The sequence below is a fragment of the Panthera pardus genome, unplaced genomic scaffold (genome assembly GCF_024362965.1).
Source record: "Panthera pardus isolate Hobbes unplaced genomic scaffold, ASM2436296v1 HiC_scaffold_6, whole genome shotgun sequence".
NCBI classification, from domain to species: domain Eukaryota; kingdom Metazoa; phylum Chordata; class Mammalia; order Carnivora; family Felidae; genus Panthera; species Panthera pardus.
Genome location: NW_026526991.1, coordinates 96290056 through 96299144, shown reverse-complemented (window position 1 = coordinate 96299144; position 9089 = coordinate 96290056). Strand labels below are relative to the sequence as shown.

The 9089-nt window shown below is 40.6% G+C and overlaps 1 protein-coding gene across 1 annotated transcript in view; it reads left to right on the top strand.

Annotated features, from left to right (window-relative positions):
• LOC128774905 (uncharacterized) overlaps positions 1 to 9089 on the top strand; it is a 56324-nt gene that overhangs the window by 1880 nt on the left and 45355 nt on the right. The gene's annotated exons all lie outside the window — the stretch shown is intronic.

Sequence of the window (9089 nt, the reverse complement as noted above, 5' to 3'; positions counted from 1 at the left end):
TTTTCCGAGGAGCACGCGCCGCCGGCCCTTTGTTGGAGCCGGGCAGCGGGGCCCCGCCCCCGCAGCATCTTGACGCCTGAAACTGACCCCTGCGCGAAGGAAAACGCGGCTTCCACGTTTCGCGGCCCTTCTCGTCCCCCAAACCCTTGCTTTTAAGCCCTTGCTGTGTATTCATCCGGCGTTTATGAAGCACCAGGAACTATTTCCGACACGACAATACAGAACTGAAACAAAAAACTCTGCTTGGCCGTTTACCCCTGGAAAATAGCTTAGGGATAATTGCACCTGCAATCCCCAGGTGAGGAAACTGAGGTGCAAACGTCAGAGAATCGGTGTCCATATCAGAGCGTACACCAATTTCATGGCAATAAGTAACGAGCCGCTGAAATGTGTTTAATACTATACTTGGGGAAGACTGAATAAATTCACATCCTACCGTCTGTTCCAATTGCAACCCTCAGCTGGCGAAAGCTTAAGCAACTGAGCCCACTTAGTCTCGGGGATGAGAGGTACGGAGAAACAGATCACCCAATAAACGATATTCCCAGTTTGAGGAGTCCCCCTGGCTTTTAGAGAATCAGGCTAAACACACGGCCAGAGGGACAATGACCTGGACCCGGCGCGCCTATTTGGAATTTAGGAGTATTTCGTGTTCTGGGCCTATAGGATGCAGGCACACCTAGGTCTACATTCTAGTACTGCTCTTTCTTGAGGAAGTTTACTTGGACTAGGTATGCAGAGTCACAGAGTGCATTTCCTCCTCTGAGGGAGTTTCTCAAAGGCACTCTGGGAAGTAGTTGAGATTATCCTATGTAACTCTCATGTCTAGTCCAACAAAAGCCCATTTTCTTCAATTCCTAACCTCCTGAATCATTTACCAATGGTTCCCCCCCACCCCCCGGAATTGTCTGTTTTGTGGCTTACATCAAGACGGTTGCTGGCGAGTGTGATTTGCCATTGTATCCCTGAGGGCTAACACGGCGCCTAGAATAGAGCTAGAACACAGTGAATGTTTACTAAATGAAAACAAACAAAAAGACCAAATTTTCCCAAACCTATCAACACGTGCATTATCCATAATTGTGAAAATACCCTGCCTTGTTTCTTTCTTACTCCATTCATGAAAAACATACAAATTAAAGAAAATGAATTCTTAGAAAAATAGCAGAATATGGAATTTTTTACTTTTCCATGTACTGCTATATTTTAAAAATTACAAACATCTAAATGTTAGATTCATATTTTAGTTTGACTTCAGTATGTAGCATTCAGTATTGTTAATGCATGTGTTTGAAAAAATCCTGGTCAAATACTAAGCATGACTAAAGTATTTCTTAATTTTAAAGACTCTAGTCTTTAAGTCACAAGGAGGACTTATTCTGGCGAAGACTGGCCATTGACTTCCTTACCCAACAAAATGATTATCATTGCCATTTGCCATGTAGAAATGGATTGCAAGAAAAAAGATGAGAGGGCTTGAGCTCTTCAAACTCCAATCTAATTCATCCTAAAGCCCTTTCTTAAAATATATGCAAGAGGGGCGCCTGGGTGGCTCGGTCGGTTAGGTGGCTGACTTCGGCTCAGGTCATGATCCTGCGGTCCGTGAGTTCTAGCCCCGCGTCGGGCTCTGTGCTGACAGCTCAGAGCCTGGAGCCTGCTTCATATTCTGTGTCTCCCTCTCTCTGACCCTCCCCTGTTCATGCTCGGTCTCTCCCTGTCTCAAAAATAAAATAAACGTTAAAAAAAATTAAAAAAAAATATATATGCAAGTATCCCCAACTCGCAAATGTTCATATTAAAGCCATTTGCCTTCTACGAAAGACGTACATTAGTACCTGTTTTCACTAACAGGAAGAAATCCAAAGAGGATTTCGCTTCTGTGAAAGAAGGTGAAAAGCAAAGAGTATTCAGTGCTTGTTTTGCACAAGTCATTGTAGAGGCAGAATGCACCCCAAGCAGGGAGAGTGGTCCTGCTAAGCTCCTTCCCTGAAAACTGGACTCAATATCTCGGTATTAGGTTGCCATAGCTTTGAATTGTTTCTGTGAGCATCTGTGTTTTGTCTTGATTTATTTTGTGCATCTGTTAGCAAGATGTGTCCTAAAGTATCATAAAAGCCCAAGAGAGGCTGTTTTTTGGGTCTAGGAATGCTCAAAAGGTTTTCTGTATAAATAAAGGATAATTGTATCTTCACTTTACACCATTTTGCTTTCATAGAAACACTCTACATTCTGATAGCAGGGGAAACCTGTATATGTATATTCACCCCTGGAAAATAATTCCTAATGAACAGGTATGGTCTCAACCTCTGAAGATTGGATACGTACTTACAGATGCATCCTGGGATTTCCTAGAATTCTGTGCAGGCATGGCTCCCAAAACTGCTCATCATTTTCATACAAGGAAAGCAGTGAGCAGCTGGTAATTCTTGGTATTGTGCTAAATAAATCTAGAGAGAATGATTTAGAACAAACAAGATCTATGTTGTTTTAATAATCATAACTAGAGAGAGGTGCGGGGTGGCTCAGTCAGTTAAGTGTCTGACTTCAGCTTAGGTCATAATCTCGCGGCTCATGGGTTCGATCCCCACATCGGGCTCTGTGCTGACAGCTCAGAGCTGGAGCCTGCTTTGAATTCTCTCTCTCTCTCCCTCTCTCAAAAATAAAATAAAACTTTAAAAAAAAATTTTAAATAGTCATAACTAGAGACCAGCTTGGTTCAGATGCACATAATCTTTCATTCCTTCACTCACTCGTTAATTCCCATACTCACTTAGCACATATTTTCTAAGCACACACTATGACAGACAAAGTGCTACATTATGAGTTTCCAATGTTGACCAAAATGAAGTTTACACTAAGGTTTTCTTTCACGTGATGTTAAATAATTTCTTTCACTATCATTTCCTTTGTAAGAAAATGTCATTTTTTTTTTAATTTGAGAATAAGTGGAACAAACAAAAACTGAATTGTGATCTAATTGTTGACAGCAATCATTTTTAAGCAATGACTGTCTCAATCATGAAAATAAAAGCCACTCTGTTCCTAGTATGAAGGGACTTAGAACTTCCACAACTTTCGGAAGGGCTGAAGGGTTGGGGGGGTGAGAGGGAAAATCCGAGAGGCTCCACTGAAGATCTCAGAATCCAGCCTGAAAGCCAGTGATTCTTGGGAACTCTTGCAAAGTCACTGGAGTCACAAGATCTCTAGGAGGTGCTCAACCATTCAAGGCTACAGCCAGGTTTGGGGAGCCGTAAAGCTTACGCAATTTAGACAGCTCTCTTTAAGAAAAAAATAATGAACGCGAATTTGCTAAAGCCACCCTCAGTATCTTAGAATGGGCCTATGCAAGAAAAGAGCCCTTCGGTCCCGACTTTATTAGCTTCAAAGTGTGTCCACCCATACTACCTGTCTTAATCAGCAATATAGATGCTGGAGTTCAAGTTTAGGTGTAAGCAGCTTTGAACTTCCATCTGTCCATGCATCTTCCTGTAACTAACTTTGGAAAACAGTGGCATCCTTCTCTTCTGCCCTCTCAGTCTTGAACTAAATGTTGAACTAGTCTCATTGACAGATTCCAACCTGGAACCATTCAGAGAAGGTAATTCTGGGAAATGTAGTTCCTGCTTTTGAAAAGGCTCAGAATAATGCTGGGTTGCCAAGAGACTATCCCGCATATCACCCTAGGGAGGAAAATACGATCAATTGACTAAAGGAGATTAAGGAGAGTTTAAGCCATTCAAGGAACTAGAGCTTTAAAGTATGTAAGCATTGATATATTAGCACATCTGACACCAGAAAAACAGTGAAGTGCTCATCTAAACCTGATGGAGGGGGGAAATGGTCAGTTTGGAATAAAAAAGTAGATGAATCAGAGAGCAAAGATTCTTCTTTTTTAAAAAATTTTTATTCATTTTTTGAGAGACAGAGAGAGACACAACATGAGCAGAGGAGGGGCAGAGAGCGAGGGAGACCCAGAATCCGAAGCAGGCTTCAGGCTCCGAGCTGTCAGCACAGAGCCCGATGCGGGGCTCAAACCCACGAACGGTGAGATCATGACCTGAGCTGAAGTTGGCCATTTAACCAACTGAGTCACCCAGGCTCTCTGAGAGCAAAGATTCTTCTTGGTCTCCAGCAGTGTTCTCCTTCCAGGGGAGGAGATACCCTGACTCCCTTTGGCATTCACTAATACCTTCATACATTTACTGACTGTTCCCATTAGGAGCTAGGGTGCAAATCAAGACCACAAGGGCCCCTGTATTCAAGGAGCTGTTGGGCTAGACCAGCACTGTACCACTGAAATATAATTTGAGCCCCAAATATGAGGCATGTATATATTTTAAATTTTCTGGCAGCCACACACACAAAAAAAAAGCAAGTAAAAAGAAACATTAGATTGATGTTAATACATTTTACTTAACCTGATATATCCAAAATATGTATTTTTATTTCAACATTTAACCAACATAACATTATTAATTCTCTATTTTACTCTTTTTTTCCCCCCTTTGTTACTGTCTTCAAACTATGGTGTGTATTTTAAACTCAAAGCACTTCTCAATTTGGACTTGCCTCAGTTAAAGTACTCAGGGTGGGGGTGCCCAGGCGGCTCAGTTGGTTAATCATCCAACTTTGGCTCAGGTCATGATCTCACAATTTGTGAGTTCAAGCCCTGCAAGGGGCTGTCTGCTGTCTCCCTCTCTCTGCCCGCCCCCCAAAAGAAATAAATTGACATTTAAAAAAACAATAAAGTACTTAGTGTGGCTAGCGGATACAGGTATTCTAGGCAAGGAGAAGTTTTTCTTTTTTTTTTTTTTCAAGTTTATGTATTTAATTTTTGTAATCTCTACACCCAATGTGGGGCTCAAACTCACAACCCTGAGATCAAGAGTTGCATGCTTTTCCGACCGAGCCAACCAGGTGCCCCTAGACAAGGAGAAGTTTAGCCTGAATAATTCTCCAGAAGGCTAGTATAAAAAAATCCTGGCCCTGAACTCTGGACCATGCATCTGTCTGTGGTAACCCATTAAGATAATGTTACCTATCAGGCTCCCTTGAGCTTCCTTATGACATAGAATACCCAAAGAATTTACGTGAACCATAACTTCATAATTCTGAATAGTTCTATGACAGTGTCACTGATAAGCTCTAGAGCACGTACATTAAGTTAATTTACAAGATCCATTCCTTGCCACCACTGCTCTTGTAAACACACACTCTTATCTTTTTTTTAATGTTTATTTATTTTTGGGAGAGAGAGAGAGATCATGAATGGGGGGGCAGAGACAGGGGGACAGAGGATCTGAAGCGGGCTCCATGTTGACAACAGTGAGCCCGATGTGGGGCTTGAACTCATGAACCAGGAGATCATGACCTGAGCCAAAGTCAGACACTCAACTGACTGAGCCATCCAGGCACCCCTGCACTCTTCTTTTAAAATATATATTGTCATACCAAGGTGAAGATATAGTCTAGGATTTCTTCTTTTTCATTAAGAGAACTAAGGGTAAGGTAGGGAATTGCTTTTACCCTCTCCTAAGGGAAACTGGACTTAGAATTTGGAAAATGTTGCTCCTCTAGATCTGAGATTATTGAGAGGGGAGAAGCAATTACTGAGAAATGGAAAAAGCAAGTTTAAAAAAACCTGATTATTTCAACATACTTTTTTATATAAAAAATACTTTTTTTAAATAAAAAACTTACTTTTTCATAAAAGTAAGTTTACTTACAACATACTTTTTTTGTATAAAAGTGACAGCTTCTCAAAGACTTTGTTGCATTTGTTTGCTTCTGTTGTTTTTTCTAAACTACTCTTTAATTATTGGGATAAATTCTTAATGTTTCTCTAAAGATTAGCAAATTGGTATACTTTTGGTTGAAGAACTTAAACAGATCGTCTGATAAATAAATAAGAACTGGAAATAAATATTAGAAAGTATTCATTTCAGGGGCGCCTGGGTGGCTCAGTCAGTTAAGCACCCGACTTCGACTCAGGTCATGTTCTCACAGTTCATGAGTTCCAGCCCCACGTTGGGCTCTGTGCTGACAGCTCAGAGCCTGGACCCTGCCTCAGCTTCTGTGTCTCTGTCTCTCTCTCTCTGCCCCTCCCAGGCTCATGCTCTGTCTCTCTCTCTCTCTCTCAAAAATAAATAAACATTTAAAAAAAAATTTTTTAAAGAAATTAATCATTTCAACCCCACTCATTTTACAAATGAGAATCAGAGGTATTAACCAACTTTCTCAAACTAATTCACCTAGTAAGTGGTGAAACTAAAATCAAAACCTGAGTCTCTTTATACTAGTCAAGTACTCTTTCTACTACACAATTCTGGTTGAAAAAAAAAATCTCCATTGCTCTGACACTGGGGCTAATGGAGGAGAGTTTCAACTCTCCTCTTTGATTAAGAATTAGAATCTGGTAAAATGTAAGAAGCATGCATAAAAATCTGTAAACACTCTGAATTCACCTCAGAAACGGAATCAGCTTGGGGCACCTGGGTGGCTCAGTTGGTTAAGCCTCTGACTTCGGCTCAGGTGGTGATCTCGCGGTCTGTGAGTTCTCGCTGTCTGCTTCAGATTCTCCGTCTCCCTCTCTCTCTGCCCCTCCCTTGCTCATGCTCTGTCACTCTCTCTCTCTCTCAAAATAAATAAAGATTTAAAAAATTAAAAAAAAAAAAAGAAATGGAATCAACTAATGGGGTACCTGACTGGCTCAGTCAGTAGACCATACAACTCTTGATGTCCCCGTTTCAAGCCCCCATGTTGGGCGTGGTACTTACTTAAAAAAAAAAAAAAATCAACTGAGAAGGCTCTCTGGCCACTAGAAGATGTGCATCTTTCCGGTGGGAACCCCTAGAGAGGAAACCAAACAGCTGTGTGCAATTTTAGTTTATAGTGTTTGGAACTAACTCTCTAAAACTATGCATGAAATATATTCTCGTCTTCCTGAAAAAGCTTTCTTCTGTCTCTTTCCACACAGATTACTTTTCTTTTTTTCCTGTTTTAATGACTTCCTCCATTCCTTTTCATCTTCTTCATTACTTCCCTTTATATCTTTACTTATTCAAAAGCAACACAAAAAATAAAAAACAAAACAAAGCAAAAAACAAAAAAAAAATGTATGTCATTCAGAAATTAAGTCTCATGGCCATGGCTCAAGCTTGCACTCTCTCTCAAAATAAATAAATAAACTTAAAAAAAATGAATAAACATTATTAAAATTTTAAAAAGAAAGAAATGAAGTCTCATGGGATATCTAATCTAAACTCTTGTCTAGGAGACCTAATACCTTATGGTTTTTTGTTTTGGGGTTGTTGTTGTTTTGTTTTGTTTTGTTTTGTTTTTTGGGGGGGTGTTTTTTGTTTGTTTTTGGTTTTGTTTTTTTGTTGGTGGTGGTTTGTTTTTGTTTTTGGTTTTGGTGTTGGTTTTTGGTAGATATGACAGTTCTGGGAAATAAATCCTCAACCAGTAAAAGAAAAAAAGGGAAAGTACACTATAGATCTCTTCCTCAGTTTTTGCTTTTCAAAACCCCTTCTCCTCTCCTCTTTAATTTAAATTCTTCCTCTTGGTCAGACACCATTAGCATCTGTAACTGCTCCCTGTAATGATCTATTTCATTTTTGTTATTCGTTTGTTTTAAATTTATTTATTTATTTTGAGAGAGGCAGAGAGAGAGAGAGAGAGCACACATGTGTTCCCGCACACCCACAAGGTAGGGAGGGGAAAAGACAGAGAGAGAGAGAATCCCAAGCAGGCTCCGTGATGTCAGGATGTCAGCACAGAACCTGACTCATGGCTCAGTCTCACAAAGAGTGAGACATTGGCCTGAGCCAAAATCAAGAGTCAGACGCATAACCAACTTCACCACCCAGGTACCCCAGGTCTATTTCATTTTTGGAGACACCAGCTTAATTTTACTGTGATACTCCCCCAACGTGGGAACTTTGGTATAGAGAACAAGAACGAGAAGATTTGTGAGGGTACAGAAAAAACTAGGGACGCCTGGATGGCTCAGTCGGTTAAGAACCAACTCTTGCTTTCAACTAGGGTTATGATCTCACAGTCGTGAGATTGAGCCCCGCATCAAGCTCCACGCTAAACATGGAGCCTGCTTGGGATTCTCTCTCCTCTCTCTCTGCCCCTTCCCCACTTGTGCGTGCACCTGCACACACACTCTCTCTCTCTCAAAACAAAACAAAACAAAAATGATAAAAACCTAGCTTGTAATGAAACCACAAGAGAGGAAGACTAGTCACACACCATCAGACTTTTGACTTCCATATGATAAGTTCACAGTGTTAAAGAAGAAAAAAAAAACATGTCTATACACAAAATTACCATGAAGGAGCAATGTTTGCTAGTGTAGATCTGAGCGTATACTTAGTTTGATATTATGAACTAAACTTATAAGCAAGGAGAGTAATAGCTACCTCTTCCAAACATTTAGATCTCTAGAAATCTGACTGCACCCTGAGCAAACTGCTTCTAGTCCTCTGCTTTCTTTTGCTTTTTCAGGTAATCTCTGTAGCCAAAGTAGAGCCCAAACTCACAACCACGAGATCAAGAGTTACATGCTCTACCAACCGAGCCAGCCAGGCACCCCATCTAGTCTCCTTTTAATTCTGCCTTTACCTGAATTCTTTGCATCCATCACTATTCGTCTTAGTCTTTTATTCAGTGTAGGATGTGGGGGAATGTGAACTTGAGCTACAACAAAGAGTTGAGTGATGGAGCGAAGTGTGGGCAGAGCACACACTCCAGAGAGGACTTCTGTTCCAGGTAAATCCAGGTAATAAAACACCAGTTAAGCATTTCCCTATGGGCCTTTCACAATAAGTCAAGATTCTATCTAACCACCAGCTTCCTGCCCACAAAGGTTGTCTTTAGAACATTCCCAAGTAGGGACACCTCAAATTCGTTTTGTCACATGGTTAAATTTGAACAAAAATAAGTACAGTAAAACCTTGGATTGTAAGTTGTTCTGCGAGAGTTCTGCAAGACGATCAAACATTTCTAACAAATTTTAACTTGATAAATGAGCGATGTCTTGCAATGGGAGTAGTACATGATGCTGAAAGCCACATGATCACAAC